The sequence below is a fragment of the Hermetia illucens genome, chromosome 4 (genome assembly GCF_905115235.1).
Source record: "Hermetia illucens chromosome 4, iHerIll2.2.curated.20191125, whole genome shotgun sequence".
NCBI classification, from domain to species: Eukaryota; Metazoa; Arthropoda; class Insecta; order Diptera; family Stratiomyidae; genus Hermetia; species Hermetia illucens.
In genome coordinates, this window is record NC_051852.1 from 60259162 (window position 1) to 60277239 (window position 18078).

At 41.3% G+C, this 18078-nt stretch overlaps 1 protein-coding gene across 2 annotated transcripts in view; it reads right to left on the reverse strand.

Moving 5' to 3' along the window:
* Nucleotides 1-18078, reverse strand: part of LOC119653506 (nascent polypeptide-associated complex subunit alpha, muscle-specific form) — a 144756-nt gene that overhangs the window by 102408 nt on the left and 24270 nt on the right. Inside the window, exon 2 of one of the 2 annotated variants that reach the window (XM_038058164.1) lies at nucleotides 11372-11447. The gene's annotated coding sequence lies outside the window, so the exon portion shown is untranslated. Of the gene's footprint in view, nucleotides 1-11371; nucleotides 11455-18078 lie in introns of those variants that run through there. The other variant, XM_038058163.1, reaches the window with a different exon arrangement.

The window sequence follows — 18078 nt, forward strand, 5'->3', positions numbered from 1 at the left end:
AATATCTTATAGATGGTACTCAGCAACGTGATACCTCTATAATTGCTGCACTGTGTGATATCTCCCTTTTTATGCATGAGACAGATAATACCTCTTTGCCATAGCTTGCCAATGAACGACGCCTCGCGATAATAGAGACGAAGATGTTGCTTTGAACTAGTGAGGATATTTGCGATCAATATGGGATTGCACCGATCGTGGGAAAATTGCCGAAGAGGCACTTTCGATGGTATGGCCATATTATTCGCGCTAACGAGAATTCACTTGCCAAGATTGGTCAAAACATGGAAGTTAATGGGAAACGATCAAACAACCGGTTGAAACGATAGTCACTTGATACACTGGATCGTGGTTTAAAAGCTTCACGACTACATCTAGATCAGGCGTTTGACAGATCAACACGGCGCAACCGATCACGACGAGCCGACCCTAGATACGAATAGACACTAAGATTGCACAAACTTGACAACTTTGATTTATTACAACTTCGTTAGTATTTCTTGATTCTCACCAAAATTGCTAGTATAATGCTCGCTAGTATAATTGCACAACTAGGATTTCCAATCAATTTCTAAAAATCCTACCAATAATAAAATATAGTAATGTACTGTGTCCGGATAGCTGAGTGGTTAGAGCGCAAGGCTGTCGTACGGAAGGTCGCGGTTCAAATCTCACTGGTGGCAGTGGAATTTGTATCGTGATTTGACGTCGGATACCAGTCGACTCAGCTGTGAATGAGTACCTGAGTGAAATCAGGATAATAATCTCGGGCGAGCGCAATGCTGACCACATTGCCTCCTACAATATACTGTAGTGTACCGTTTCGGTCTTGAATGAAGTGCTCTAACACACTTCAAGGCCCTGATCCAATATGGATTGCTGCGCCAAAGATTACATTACATTACTATTATTAACTTTATTTAAACGGATATCGGCGTGGGAGATATATTGAGCCTTAACACCATATAGTGGCTGCTTTGTGATTTTTCTCTGATTTTTTGGGTTCGGCTGTTCTGACAACAGGCCCGTGAAAGAAATTATCATTTTCCAGTCTCCGCACTCTCACCTTCCAAAACTAATGTCAAAATTGATATCGACTTTGAAAAGCACTAATCGAGACCTTTCATACCTTATATGACTATATTGGGTGAAAAAAAATTTCACACCCACGTCTTGCATGTAGAATGATGTTACTCACTACTTGCAAGGGGATTTACGGTTCTTTCTACATTTCTTAACAAGAAGAGGAACCGGTTCGGAGCAAATGGGTACGATAGTCAGATATTACACCGAAGTTAATAAGGTCTTGTTTCACACAAAAACTTAAACGGAAGGGTACAAGGCACAACTCGAAAAACGATGTGATATTTTCCAGAATTGCACAAGAGAGAAAATTACAAAAATCTTCGACGAGCAACTAATAAAATATTAAATGAAAACATTTTGATGAAGAATTAAAGAAAAGTGACGACAATATTGCGGGGCCATAACAAAAGACCAGCCTACAAAGTGAAAAAACTGAGGCGTGGGTATCAATGCAAAACCCCCATTTATAAAAGTAAAAACGGAACAATTATTGGGGCCGAAAGTGAAATACTTAGGAGATGGACGTTTTATTTCAAAGAACTTCTCAGCCTTTCCCATACAACATACATCAGAACCTACAAAAATTATGGTCGAGTATAAACGAACATTGAACTGCCACAGGGAGGGGTTCTCTCTCTGCTGTTATGGCTCTTGGTAATGGATAGCTGTTGTGACTTCTGGAGGACAAAAAAGTCTTCACGCAAGCATTTACGGACGACCTAGCCGTAATAATTACCGGCAAGTATCCGGACCGGCTTGAATGCAACTCTGTATTAAATCCACAGTTGGTGCCTCCGCAATGGACTCACGGTGAACACCAGGAAGACTGGACTAGTTATGTTTACTAGGAACGTCGGCTTTGCTAACAGCAGAAAATAAATAAATAAATACACTGACTGCGGCACTTGAAGCTATCCTTAATTTACCCCCTTTCACTTGGAGATGAAACGGAAAGCAGCCAATGATGCATATAGACTCGATACCATTAGAGCATGGCAAGGCGGCCAAACATACGATCATGCGTCTATATGGAAATTCCTTAATAAACATCCGGTAGCTCTGGTGTCAGCCGTTCATATGGCTCCCAGATTCGCTTTTGAAAAGACATACACTGTCGTAATCACCAAAAGAGAAGAATGGGCGATAAATGGCCATGGGTCTTAGATTACAGACTTAATAATCTTCACCGACGTGTCAGTCATGGAGAGCATATTGGGCGCAGGGGTGTTCTCATGGAATCCGATTATGGAATTGGCCCGACCCCTCGGAAAAATGACGACCATTTTCCAGGTGGAAATATATGACATTTCATTGGCAGCAGAAGAAGGTCTGTGACAAAAAAGGAAGGGACCCACGATTCGAATCTGTTCGGACAGTCAGGCGGCATTATTAGCACTAAACAGTAACGACATATCAAGCCAGTTGGTGTGGACTTGTCATCAGGTGCTGCTGAAACCTGGCCGACTCAACGAAGTATTCCTGGTGTGGGTGCCGGGGCACTCAAACATCGCTGGTAATGATGAGATTGACGACTGGCTCACCGAGGGGCTAGATCCACAATGGTGGGGCCAGAACCAGCTTTTGGAATCCGGCCATCCACCGTCGCGTCTACTCTGAAGTGTGAAATTGAAAGGATTCACGCAGCCGAATGGAGAAATTTGAACTCTTGTCGGCAGGCGAAAATCCATGTGAAAGAACCTGAGGTCGCTAGACCGGCATTTTTGTTGTCCCTTAAGAATTGGGACATGAAAACCCTAGTAGGGCTTTTAATGGGACACTGCTCCTTAAATCACCATATGGAAAAGATTGGAGTGGTGGTTTCGGCTATCTGTAGCCAATGTGAGGAGGAGGAGGAGACAGCCCTGCACTTTTTATGCAGCTGCCCGGCCTCCTCAGATCTTACACCTTGGTAAGGTTTTCTGTAATGAAGAATCTGCACACTATCCGCCTCTGGAGAATCTTCTCAGTTTCACTAAAGCCTGCGAACGTTGTAGGCAGGAAGCTATTGAATAGGCGATTTACGGGGATAGTATAATGGGCCTTACAATGACCTGAGTGTTCGGAGCTGCGGCTCCCCCCCAATAAACTAAACTAAACTAAGAGGCTTGCCCTATTACCCAAGGCAAACATAGTATGATGGTCCTCTGGTGGAGCTGTAAACTGCAGAAACTCAAGAAATTAAAAAAAAAACGACTTAGGAGAACACCATCAGGGACAACAGGTGAGAGAAGTGAAAGCAAGAGGAGTTGTCGGTTTCTGCAAACTTTTCAACACGAAAGTGATGCAAGGAGAATTGGAAAATATCGATAATTAGGAATGAAAGAGCGAGAACTTGTATATTGTCTTTCCAGCACTTCAAAACACCTTGTACGGATAGCATCTAGTCAGCGATGGGAAATGATGGTAGAGAGCATTTGGAGTGACTTCCAAAAATATGTTTCAAGCATGTCTTGCTTTGGGATAAGGGCCTACGCCTTGACAGGACGTTGAGGTGTGTACTTATCGAAGCCTGGGAAAGATGACTATTAAAACCTAAAGAACGGCAGGCAGATATTCTTACCATCATTCCCGCTTAAAGGTCTGAAGAGACTGATTGAGTGTCACATTCGCCAGAAAGCAGTAAGGTTATATCTCTTAAATTAAAACCAACATGCTTCCCAGCGTGGAGCGTTTAATCTGCATTTTTTGGTTTTAAAAGCTGAGGATGCAACTGCGATGAGCGTTGGTGTGAGTGGACAGTGTACGCGTGTCGATAACACTTTAATTAATTGGATCGATACTAATGTTTTCTGACGACGGAAGCAACCAAAGATTCCTCTCAAGAAGGTGTGCTATCGCCACTTCTGTGGAGTATGTTGTTCATTACTATGCAAATTCCAAAATTTACTAATACACGTATCTGAGTGCATGCAGTCTGCAGCCTGTAATATAGGTTTTGATATGAAGCAGTATACTGGAAATGTGGATTGAAATCCTGCTATTATCAGCAAAATAAGAGGAGGTTAAAATTGCCTGGTTTGCGTCAAATTACTGCTCCCTAGTACCACATTGAATTGAATATCGGGTATATTCAACATATATACACTACGACCTATGTATAGTGTACATAAATGGAACCGTCGTGTACCCGAAAATTCTTATATTAAAAAATCAATAAAACCTTCCATACCTAAAGCGCCGAGGTTCGGGTTTCCGATTTCTTTCTACATTTTTTAAGTTTTTGGATTGTTCAACCCTACTGGAAACACATTTGGCAACGAAAGGATTCAATATCTCTCCCAATATGATTGATTTCAATTAGGAAGCAAACTAACTTATTAGAGAGACACAGCGATCTAATAATCTTATTCTTTATGTTTCAGATTCAATCGGCATTTTATGGAAAGCGCAATATTATTAGTAACAGTAATATAGTATAGTTACAATGGAGTACCAGCGAAGGTAAAAAACCTTGAATTTTATAACCATTGACCTTACTGAAGTTCAATTCTCCTTTCCTAAGAAAAAAGCAGGCAAATAAATAAACTATTGTGTACCAACATTGCAGTGGAATTCAATAATAATTTAGCATTCGACTATCATTTAATTCTAATCACTGCTTTGATGAATGATCTTGCAGCTCGCAGCAATGCGTTGCAGGCCCCCTTTTGCTCGTAAAAACCTGATCTATCACAAGATCAATTGCGATTCCCAACACTCTTTAAGGTTCACTCCATTCACAATTTCACAATCACGATGATCATAGCGTACCCGTACCCAATACCATACACTTTTTGAACTTCAGAATGAATGCCTCGCGAAGTTCAATTTATGATAGTGAGCGACTCATAATCAATGATTGACTCTGAATCGATTGTTGCATTGCCTAGACTCTGACTATTTCGTGCCTACCGGCGCAAAGATTCAAATCTAGACACTGTGGAGGAAAAAGCACTAAGACGGGGTTTTAACAAAATAACTGTGACCCTCATTCTCTGCAAGTGCTACAAGCTTTTTGTACTACCTGTATGAATAAGAGGTTAGTGTACAACCACACGTATGTATATATCATTATGTAGGTACATTTGTAGCTGCCGGCTTGACTGATCAGGCCCCAATATTGTTGCCATTATGGTTTTGTAAAGTAGGTGAACGAATGTGCAGCGAAAAACGTACACTATCCAGCGCTTAGTGCGGTAAGTATCTACAAGATAGCAAGTTTGCGAGTACACGGCACAGATATCTTGTTGCAAGCATAAAAAATTAAAAAACAACAGAATCAACTGTATAAACATGGTCTTTTCTGTTTTGGCCTCCTCGATTGCTTTTTCTGTTTACGAAGAGAAAAACCAATTGGTAGAAACTTACATAACCTTCTGGTCTTATTGAATTACTAGGTTAAATGCCGTTATCAATAGAGGAAGAAGAGAGAAATGCAGTGAGAAAATCAGTAAGGGTGGTGTCATTGTCTCTAGGTACTTATCCTAGCGAAGTCATTGATAATTTCAGTGAAATAAGCTTCTCACCGGTTAAGGGTTTTGTATTGAAATTAGCAAGCCTTGAAAGCTATAAGTTTCAGTCAATACCCTGGGGGGTTAAAATAATAATAATAGGCCTTGAAGTGTGTGGGAAGCTTCATTTCTGGGTCCTTGCAGTACACTGAGGTAGGCGACAAGGGTCCAGCATTTACTGGCTCGGAATTACATATTACCCTGAATTACATTAGGGACTGATTTAAAAGTTAATGGGCCGCCATTCGACACCCAGCTTCACTAAAAATCCTTCTGTTTCCAACTAGATTTGAACTGGGTATTCGCCGGACCATTTGCGAAAAGCCATAGCTATGAAAAGTTGGCAGGAACCTGGAGTTCAGTTAGCGATTTTCCGCTTTTTTGACTTACACACTATACGTGCGATAAGCAATACGAGCATTAAACACAAAAAATGTACGTACAAACCTAGTTTTCTTCCCATATTGCTACCAGGTCATTTGCAACTATATGTTGTGGGGGTAAAAGTGCAGGACCCGAATTCTTCCAACGAGTTCGGAGGAACTTTGTGTCAATGCTGGAGGTCTGGTTTGAAAACCATGTTAAAGGAAAATGTTGATTGACAGCCGTAGGCACGGAAGAGCTTTTCGTTCTGCTCCGTGAATAAATCACGTAGAAAAATGGAGCATTCTCCTACGTGACTTATTTACGAAACCCCTCATACGAGAAGAGATCTTGTTTTCGGATGCACTTTATTCTGACAATGTCTCCATATCTCGTATCTATTTATTCATTTCTTTTGCGTAACTCTGGTATTCATTGATCCACATTACAATATGAGGTTTTTGCGGTTGATCATAAAACATCGATTTTCTATTTTCACCGCAAATTACATTTTACATTTTCATGATGAATGGAACGTATCACTTGTGAGAGATCGGTGGGATCATAAGAAAAATTGTATTATGGCGCTGTGCAGAGATGCACAAACATCTGGCAATTTTCCTGGCGATGATATATGATAAGGCCAATAAAACACTGTTCGCCTTTAGTGAAGGTAATCGGTATTTTGATGGACACGTCATTTAGGTGAAGTGCGAAATATTTCATCAGCTGTAGAGTGAGTTTATGGAAAATGGAAATATGGAAAGTTGCAAATGAATAAAATTAATTGCCGCTATGAAACTTTAATTATGTTGCAGTAAGATTTCTTATAGTACATATTTGGTTTGGATATTTACTTTCGCTCCAATGTGATCCACTTTCCTCTTGCTTGTACATATCAGGAGCTCGTCAGCGTTGTCCTTCATCTGTTATGTATATATGCACTTTCTACTTCGATTAAGAAGCGGTTTGATGAAGAGGAAAGATAACAATCGAATACATTGTGAAGTATATTATCATCGGCATAAAAGTCTGTAATATCGTCTTGAAAATAAAGAATCTCTTCGACTTTGCGGAGGGACAGCGTACTAAACCGTAAAAGCAGCGAAAAGTGGTCATGCAGGACTTTGTAACAAACGTACAGGTTTGGCATGGCCAAAAAACCGATTCGAACACAAGTGAAATCCATATAGTTTAAGAAACCGTGAAACAAGGGTACTGACGGTGAAAAGCAACAAGAAAATTTCTGACTCAAAGTGCTCGAGGAAACAAGTACTGCGAGTAACCCGAAGGCACGGCCGAGGGAGGGAAATGCATAACGCATCCGTAACTTCATTCTTCCTCAGGTCTCAGGTGACTATGAGGCACGAATTACGGGATTCCGCCCTACCTTGGAATCTCTTGACGCTTTCCTATGAGAACTTCAGAGTAAGTGGAAAGGAATAAGTCTTTAAAGATGAGTTTTAACAATTCCTAATGATTCAAGTTCATTAAGAGACACTTCTTAAGTAATTCCAGAAAAATGATGTCATTATTGGCCAGGTTCAAATGTTCTAATTACAAATGAATAAGTTTAGCAGTTCGCACTCAGTAGAATACCGATCCCTGACGGCAAGATTTGACAACATTCCTGTACATGTGAACAGGGAAAAACCGAGGCAAGATACTTCCGAGGAGACATCGGATGGAAAAAAGGATGGTCCCCGAATCTCGCAGTCCATGGAGGCTGCCCAGTAAAGAGGGAAAGCTAGACAACCTAGACCTGAATTTTCTAGGGCCTAAGGAGGACAGCAATTTGTAGGAAAGTGTCATATCAGAGGAGGAGGGTAATATTCTGACAATGGAGAAGGGCTGCAAACACTAACCAATAGCTAGCACTAAGATGGCCTATGAAAACCTCCACAATGTAAGAGTTGCACTTGCAGTGATTGTAAGCGCAATCTCCAAGGACCACATTGGAATAGTGCTGGCTCAAGAACCCTGAGTGTACCGCGAGCAGATTCATGGCATGTAAGGGGGCAGTATGCAAGAGCTTCGATCAACGTAATTTAAAACATATATTTCCAAGTTTTACTGGAAGTCAGCGGGAGAATTCGAGATACAGTCGTGGCAGCGGGCTTCTTCCCAGGAGACGGACATCCGGATCGCACCGCGACTATTCGCTAGATTGTTGAAGTTCTATGAGAGGAAGGCACTGTAAATTCTCCTCTGCAATACCAACGCCCATCACAAGTCTGTGGAAGCAGCGACACTGATCAAAGAGTTGAATTCTTGAATTTATTCTTAGCAATAAGTTAGAAATATATAACATAGGGAACATTCCGGTATTCGTGACCAGCACTAGACAAAAGGTACTATACATAATTCTAGGGAATATCTGATTAACGCGCTGATCAACAATTGCAGGTTGTCGGATAAACCTTCTATGTCGAATCAGAGAATAATCAGATTCAACATTGAGGGCAACTAGGAAATGAAAACAATAACTAGGAGAACAGACGCATATGAGCAATAATATGGCTCACTTACAAAGAGGTGACGATAATAGGAACGAACTGAAACTGGAAACAGTGGCGGAAGACCCTAACAAAGTCGCCATTAACGCATAAGAGGGTAGCAGTTAAGTCAACAAGGAATGTACCCCGATGGAATCAAGCCAGAATGAGAACACAGGCCCGAAAACTCTTTAATGAGGCAAAACAAACAGAAGATTGGCCGAGGAACAAAAATGCATTGACTGTGTAGAGCAATGCGATTAAGAAAGCAAAACAGAAGCATCCAGACTATACAATGTTATAGCCAAAGGCAAGGCCGTATCTTCTGTCTGAAGAAGTGAAGAAGGACAAAGTATATCTGCTTCTCAGAACGCATTTCCCGGGATCCTACCCCACAGCGAAAGGCGAAAATATTCTGACCGACATCTTAGCAACGAACAAATGGGGAAAAATGAGAATTGAAAACTTGCAAAAAAGGTATGCTCGGAAATTACGGTAAGGCAGGTACTGAAAACCTTTAAACTACTGAAATCACCCGGAATAGATGGTATATTCCCAACACTACTCCAGAGAAGCCTAGAAATGATGATGAAATGATCTTAGAGTTTCTTCCAAGGGTGGTAAGGAGCAGCATAGGCTTTGGATATATACCAACGGCATGTAGGCGGGCAAGAGTGGTGTTTATTTCCAAAGCGGGTAAAAGGATCTTTTTCATCCTTTCAGTTCAATTTGCGTAACATCATTCGTACACAAAATGGTGGAGAAAGTTATAAAAACTGCCTAGTATCAGCTGACGGATATATTCAACATCGAAGGGGCGTTCGATAACACAGGGTGAGAAACTATCACCGCTTATATGGAATAGTGGAGTAGTGGAATACAAGTCTAGGATTACGCTGATGACATTGTTTTATATTGTAGGGGCAGACATGAGGATATCCTATGTGATAGAATCCATACTGGATTAGTTACAAATGCCTGTAAAGGAAGGCAGGGCTGCGCAGGTTGGAAACACGTGTCGGAAACTACGAGGACTCTGATCAGTTCCAGGTTAATATCAGGGAAAAAATGGGGTTGCACCTCCAAGATACTATTTCGGCCTATGATTATGTATGTGGCGGTAATCTCGGCAGAAAAATGTGAACTCAGCACAACAGACAGTGAGTTACACAAGCTTTAAAAACTGGCTCGCGTGTGTGCCAGTAGGGCAATGAGGACATGCTCAACGGCATCTGCACTTACCATACAAATGTAGGTGAGGAGGGCGATCTTCAGAATGATCGCGAGTATCAGTGATGCGAAGAGCTGCCAAAGAAAACTTGATATTCTGTCCAGGTGGTACCCGGAATTACTGATACCAGAGGATAACATAACAGCGAGGAGTCATTTCGATAAAGAGTTTAAAACACGTTGGAGTAAGAGAGGAAACTGGCTATGACATATAGCTTAAAACAGCAACTGAATACCTGGCGCACTGACGGATCTCTCACAGCAGAGGTAGTGGACGCTGAAAGGACTATTTAAACCTTACCAAGAAGAGCCTTCGGATTACAGTGGGAATATCACCTGTGGAAGTTAAGGATCTATAGACACTGTCTGGCTGGGCTGGCTCTCTGTAACGAAACTTCTATATATGTTCTTGGTCAGTGCTGGCAGAATACTTAATACCAGATGCCAAGTTGAAATACTTGAAAGTAGAGAATATATTAAAATTCCTAACGGCCTGCTTAACTTACAATAAGCACCATAGTTCCTTTAAGACGCAGTGCAACTTCTCTTAGCACTGAAAATAAAAGTGGATAAAAGCAATAACAACAAAGAGTGTCAATGACGAAGCGGTCTTAACATAATTCTTTTTGGTTGCTGTCGACTACAACGCGTGGCTTATGGAGTGAAGTAGTGGGATGACGTACACAAACATGACCTGCTCATAAAATCTTTCCAGAGCTCAACCTGGTTGGAAATGTGCTCAGTTCCAACGGAAAGTGTTAGACTACCCCAAAGGGAATGGTTTTGCAGATGAGCGAGCACTATCCCCATTGTGACTATCCAGCCTCCTCAGCCCCGTATCAAATTACTTCTTAGAAAGGGGACCAAGGTAACTTGCCGATCTGTCCAGCTTTCGAAGAGGAGACTTTCAACGCAACGTTATTTCGTTGTATGTATGTGCACACGTGAATGAATTATGAGAAATGTGCGCAATAACTGCTGAAGGCAAAGCGGTTAGACACAATTACAAAATGAGCTGTAAAGTTGGCCGGATGCAGCTTTTATCAGTTTTCAGATCTTGGTGGAAATAATTTGTTTGGCGGCTAAACACCCAATCAATTTCATATTATCCTAGTGCCATTTAGATACTACGAGTATGTGTGCGCAAAATGTCAAATAAGGATTATAAAATGGGCTGTTCGATTTTATCAGGAAGGATGGTGATCTATCAACCTACCCTGAGAAAACTCCGAGCTCAGGGAGATATCTCCTTTCTCCTCCCTCTTGATAGGCCTGTGCACTAGCACGGCAAAATTTGTTTTAACGAGCTAAGACGGTCCATGCGTTCTATTCAGATTGCTCCCAACAGGAAGGATATTTCCGATATTCTCGCCTCCATGTCTGATATTACAGTGCTAATTCAATATGTCCATCACGTAAAGTATTAGAACAGCAAGTCCAAAAAGATTTTTTTTTTGCGTTTCGGTACTTCTGGGTTAAGTTTTTTTTTCGGACGTATGCAAATGTTCGATTCGGTTCGTTGATTGCATTCCCAGAAAAGCTGATTTTGATTATTCTATGAATTGTAAAATTTAAGGGGATTGCTTTAAAAGGTCTCTTAGATATGCGCTTGTGATTCCTTGTTACTTATTCGTATTTTCTTTTTTGTGAGAATATTTAATTTTGTAGGTTACGCTAGATATTACTTTTTAATGGTTTTCCACTCACCTGAATATTCTCGTAGTATTGTAATCCAGCATTTGAAAGAAATCAACATTACAGGAAAATTTCCAATACACAGAAACTGTAAATTGAAAAAGAATTATTTATTGCAGGTAATAATAAGATTCAAAAAAATATAATTGTTAACTACTATATAAAGGTTATATATAATATTTAGGCGTTCAATATATTTTTGCTCGCCATAAAAGATAGCTAACAAAAAATGTGCGGCCTGGCAACCGGCAACTTCCGAACCTATCATGTCATCGGAGCATCCCCCATTCGTTACTCTTTGCCTGCCCTAGCATGGGATCGAAAATAGATTTGAGGACCCCTACTCATTTTGTCCAACAGAAGCGGCGATATCGGCTGAATATTACTGGGCTAAACTGTTTTCTCTGCACTGACATAAGGAAGTAGCATATAGACAGTGACCGCCATTTGTTATTCGAAAGTCCCAAGCTGTCATCATCCCATGTCTTTGGCTCGGTCATCGGGGTATCATGGCTTGAGACGCAGATGCAGCATAGGATAAGTCAAACATTAAGAAGGGGTGACAATTATCATGACTCGGGATTTACCATTCAAAAAAAATGTCCAACTTTTGGTTGCATCATCTAATATGCTTATTTACTTATTGCAATATTCCTTTTTGGTAATTTAGGCATTTATATACAAAAGCACGTCTTTATAAATTTGACTATTTAAAGAGGGAGAATAAATAACTTCACTCAGCCTAGCTGGTGATTGGTACGAATACATGTTTGTGGTGAATACAAGAATTGGCGTGAAAGTCTTCTGCTGAGAAAACATAAACCAATATGTTTGCTCAATATGGATAAGATATTGGAGATCCTGGGAGATTATCGTGAGTACCTGCTTTGTAGGTATAATATAGATTTGGAAACCACAATTAGAGCCGGTACATCCGTAGAGAGAGGATTAACAAGTGCAGGCCAGTGCACCTCGTCAAGTGTGGAGACTGGTACAGCTGCAGTACGGAGCCTGGTGTTATCGATGTGCAGTTTTTCCCAATTACTGGTAACAGTAAGCAGCATTGATTGGAACTTTCTTATGCAAAAAAATTAATGAGCAGAATCGTACAGTCAATCTGTCTGCTTTCCATTCTCCCACAAATTCTGGGATGATTCTGGTAGCAATGACACATGCAAACATATTCTAAGGCAGTACCAGACAATTGCGCAAAGATGGAAAGAAAATGCATGTCACAACGCAGAAACAAGTCGGAATACCGGGAGCTCGCGCTCCCAGTATAAAGGTTTTGTGTTCATCTTATGTAAGAAAATTCAACGCATATTTTTCTATCCCTATATAACTACAAATCCAACATAATCCTTCATATTTTTCCAAACTACAAGCCATACAGATATTATCCTCACCCTAAACAAACAATGTGCATATTTCGAAATACTGTATATATATATATGTGCACGTATATAAATTGATCGTACCCATATTTCCGATTCACTCCGTGCACAAAAGCATACATATGTACATATATAGCACGTATATTAAATATGGTTGGTTTAATGTACAAATATATCTATCTGAATTAGACACTACCCGCAAACTTCATTAGCACGCATATACTATATACCTACATGCACACGTGCCTGTTTGGAGTAATTCATATTCATATACAAATGGCTAAAAAACTAAAACAAAATAATTCTTTCCGACCCCATTCATAAGAACTCATTTCGTTGTGGTATTGATGAATTGATATGTGATGATGACGTCATACTGCTTGTAGAATGCCCGAAAATGGCCAAGTTTCACCCCCATAACTTTGCTAATAATAGTTGGATTTTCTTCAAACTGCAAGTTATGCATTATGTTATCCCTTATTCCCCGTACCCCGTATCGGTTGCCGGATAAGTTTCTAAAATGTGAAAATATGCTATTATTAACTTTATTTGCGCAGATATCGGAACAGGATGTATTTTGAGGCCTAGATTTCATAGAGACGCAACACTGTGTTTTTTCAGATTTTTCGGTTGGATAGGTTCTGAGAACGAGACCTGTTACACTTTTTGGGGGTCATATTTTGAGTCCCACTCCCCTACTTTTCACCCGATATCAAATATGGAATCACTTTCGAAAAGTAGTAATTGGGCCCTTTCATTTGATATTGTAATGTCGCACCCTCCATTCACATGTATGGGGAGCCTCCCCTAAACTTAATGCAAAATGCTGCTACTTACTGCATGTAAAGGGAACAACAGATTACACGCTTTCACCAATTCTCGTGATAATCGGTCCAGCCGACAGACAGACAGAAATCGAAGAAGTCGAAACCCCAAGATCATAGCGGCTGATTTCAACGCGTGGGCCATGGATTGGGGCAATCGCACTATAAACACCGTATCCCGCTCGAGGCTTTCGTGGAGCTAAACTTGGTGCTTCCCAATACGGGAAATGCTTTCACTTTTCGTGTGACAGGGTCAGGCTCAATAGTCGATCTGACATATGTGAATACCAGTGTCAGTGAGCATTATACTCCCAGCGACCACCAAGCGATTTTCATCCAGATCGAATATGGGTCATACGTCGATATGCGTTCCCGTTTAACTGGAAACCAGGCCTTGTCCATGAAAAAGTTTGAAGAGGATGCATTCATAGAGATGCTATTGGGAGGCCAAAACCCCGGTGGTGCGGCTACAGAAAAGGTAGAGCAAATGATGGAGCGCATAACGAGAGGATGCGACGATGCTATGTCCAGGCGCCGAGATCTCGCAAACTATTGGTGGAATGAAGAGATCGCGGGATGCATGTTTTCGAGCTAGAAGGATCTGCCAACAATCAAGAAGAAGACCGGATTTCGAGGAGAAACGGCTAGTATATGTGAACCTTCGATATAGGCTTAAGCAGGCTATACGGACTAGCAAGCGAGAATACTTCAAGGAACTTTGCGCGGAGGCAGAGCAAAGCCCCTGGGGAACGGCGTATAGGATAGTTATGAAGAAGATGAGAAGGCGAACACCACAACTTACCTGCCCACATCTTCTGTTCGATATCGTGATGGCGATCTTCCCCCCGAATAAAGGGGAGTGCAAACAACACAAGCAAGCATTCGACGTCTACACCATACCTGTGGTAACTGAGGAGGAACTTGTCCAAATTTGCCGGAGAATTGGTGATAACAAAGCACCCGGTCTGGATGCTGTTCCCAATAAAACTCTTAAACTCGCTGTTAACATCAGACCCGACTAGTTTATCAGCGTTTTTGGAACAAGCATGGTAAAAGTAGTTCTCCCCGACCGATAGAAGAGGCAAAAACTAGTTTTGCTCCCGAAGCCGAATAAGCACCCAGGACACCCATCATCCTACCGACCGATTTGCCTCATCGACACGGCAGGAAAGATGGTCGAAAGGGCCATCTACGACAGACTGCTCCCTATCATTGAATATAAGGATGTACTATCGGAGCGACAATTTGGATTTCGCCAAGCCCACTCAACGATCGACGCCGTAGACGTTGTGTTGAAGCTGGCTCAAGACGCGATTTCGTCTAAAAAATGCTGTGCCGTGGTGACGTTGGACATCAAAAATGCGTTCAATTCCGCAAGTTGGGAGTGGATAAAAAGCTCACTGGCTAAAACGGGTGTCTCTAGTTATTTGATTAAGCTCCTCGGCAGTTACCTTTCGGAGAGGACACTTTGGTACGATACGGATGAGGGATCCAAAGCAGGCCACGATAGTCAGTTTTGCAGATGATTTAGTTGTGGCTGTCGTCGCGAAACAACCTGAAGACGTTGAAATGTACGCTAACAAAACCATTAGCGCCATAAGACCGTGGCTGGAGATGGTTTAGCTTGAGTTTGCGGAACGAAAAACGGAGGCGGTCTTGATTACCAATCGTTGGAAGAGGAACACGATTAATATTTGTGTTGATGGTCACGTCATCACTTCGAAGGCGGTTATCAAATGCCTAAGAGTGATGATTGACGCTAAAATCAATTTCAAGGGCATCTGGACAACTATCTTGTCTAACATTGGAGGAAGTCGCAGATTACTTGTGGCCGAAGTAGTTCGCTCCACACTATTATACGCGGCAGCAGTTTGGGAGGAAGTACTAGCGTCTGAGAGTAATCGGAAGACGGTAAATATGACTTACTGCTTAGTGGCGCTAAGGATGGGCAGTGCCTTCAGAACAATATCTGGCGAGACAGCGTGTGTTATTGCGGGAATGATCCCGATAGACATTCTGGCAAGTGAGACACGCTGCCTGTACGAGACAAGGAAACTGAATCCTCCTGAAAAGGATGCAGAATACCGAAAAGCAGCAAGGCAAGAGTCGCTGGAGATGTGGCAGCAACGGTGGGACGACTTGCAGAGGGGTCGCTGGACTCACACTTTGATTCTCCGTAGGAGGAGTGGATCCAGCGACGACGAGGCGAGATTAACTACCATCTGACGCAAAGTGCTGCCAGGACATGGTGGTTACAGGAAGTACGTGTACCAATTCAGGCTAGATGATTCTCCCTTTTGTCCTTAATGTGGTTGCACACCTGAGGACCCGGTGCATATTATGTTCCACTGTCCAAGATTTTTCTCAGAAAGGAGGGGCCTGAAAGACTCTCTGAAAACCAACCTAAGCCCGCAAAACATCGTTGAGAAAATGTTGAAGTCGAAGGGAAACTGGTGTGCGGGGAACTCCGCAATCAAAGAATAAAGGAGAAACTTGGAAGAGAGGAGCGCGCAAGAAGGACGCGAAGATCGGAAGATTTGATCGCTTAAAGCGCATTCCACCCCGCGAAGTAATGCTTTGCGTCGGTCCCGCGGGAAAGGGAGAAGGAGAAAGTTGGGGTGGTTTTTATGGGTGAGAATCCCACACAATGCTGCAACCTGGCGTGGTAGTGTCTTTGTAAAATTTCCACCTCCATCCATAAAAAAAAAACAAAGACAGACAGACGGACAGACAGACATTGATTCGATTCTAAGATTTTGTTTCACACAAAACCTTAAAAACGTGGTAATACAATAAAACATCACACTGAACGATTTCAACTTGGAGCAAGTGTGGATAGCTTCATGTGGATTAGCGCAACGATCACAAAGGGCAATAACGAAAAAGACGAGGTCAAGAAGTCCAATCATGAATGATAATGTAACGTTTGAGTCGCCTGACAATATTGAAAAGTAAAAATTTGCATTGAAAAAGAAAACTAACTATATATTGTATCAGTAGCTGGAGTCGACTAATCCTGTGTTACGATAGTTACACTTAGACAATGAACATGTTAGAAAGTAGAAAGTCAATGTCTTTATCAGGGAGTCCTTAGGCGAATTTTAGGAATAGAGATGGAGAGTTGGGAAATTCTACCTTTTCAGTGACGAACCCGAACTGCCCAAGATCAACAGTGGATTTTAGCACTATAGAAGAAGAAGATATCCCAGATATTTTCTTTTATGAGAGCTGGTGATATTGATAAAAAATCAACATAAGAAGATATAAGCCAAAGAAAAGTTTCTAGTTTTAGAAAGTGATGTGAGAATACGCTAAGTTCGGTTCTTCCTAAAGACTAGAATGATAAGATCCAAACAGATGGAGGACCAGAATGTAAGGCTCGATATGGGCAATTCGATCAGTGATCATAATTTTACTGTATAATGAACAGTGTCGCCTTCATTTTCCTTTAAAGTTTCTTTGCGCCCTTCACCAGTCGCAATTTGTTGAAGAGCATAATTTAATCCGATCTACGATCAGCCAATCTATTTTAAATCATACTTTCATCTTGGAGCAATACCGGCTCGTGGACCACTTAAATTCGTTTTGATTGATTTAATGCACTTGTCTTTATGCTGGTTTTTTTCATCTCCTTTTTTTCAAAACTTCTCTTGAAAGCTCGGAACGCAAGGCAAATCTACTCATAGATAAATCTTAGCAGATAACTGAAATGATTTTTATTGCGATGTCACGATTTTCTTTTCATGTCTACCACAATTCAATTAAGCAGGTAAAAGTACCACCTCCATATTTCACGCTTCAAACCCCTCATATGAAATAATAAATAGTTCTTCTTCATTGAAAAGCAATTAACTAGGCCCCGATAAATCATTGATTGGGTATACGTGGATACCTTGAAATTACGGATATGACATGCTCTGAATTTGTGAACACCAAAACTGATTTGTTGAAATGTACGAGTGCGGCCATCAAATATGCACGTCTAGCCATATCTTTGATTGGAATGAAAACACAGATACAATGTACACATCAATCCATTTTGGATGTTAAGTTATGCATTACATAAGACCTCTGTGCAATCGAGAGGAATTTCAGCAATTTAGAGCGAAAACTCCATTTGCAGGTTGATCGCGGCCGTGTGGAAATTTTGTTTTCCTTTGCGTTTTCTCTGCGAATTTTCATTTCATATAATCTTGTAATGGGCTTACACGCAAGTTATGACGAGCAGCATTCCTTTGTGCCGTACTGCAGCGTGATACTGCATATGTGGGTATGTCCACATAACTCGCTTTGCGAAATGTTTTTGCTTGAATAAAAACTACAAATGAAACGAAAGTAAGGAACATTCCGATGCAAAGATACTACTACTCTTGGGATGCATCCTTTCCTCTTGAAATAAGGTTGTTCAATCTGAGACGAATTTATTCCATAAAGATGAAAGTTATGTTTGTCAGATTGGAGAACAAGTATTTCGTCAATCCTATGCGCGATGATGAGTTTT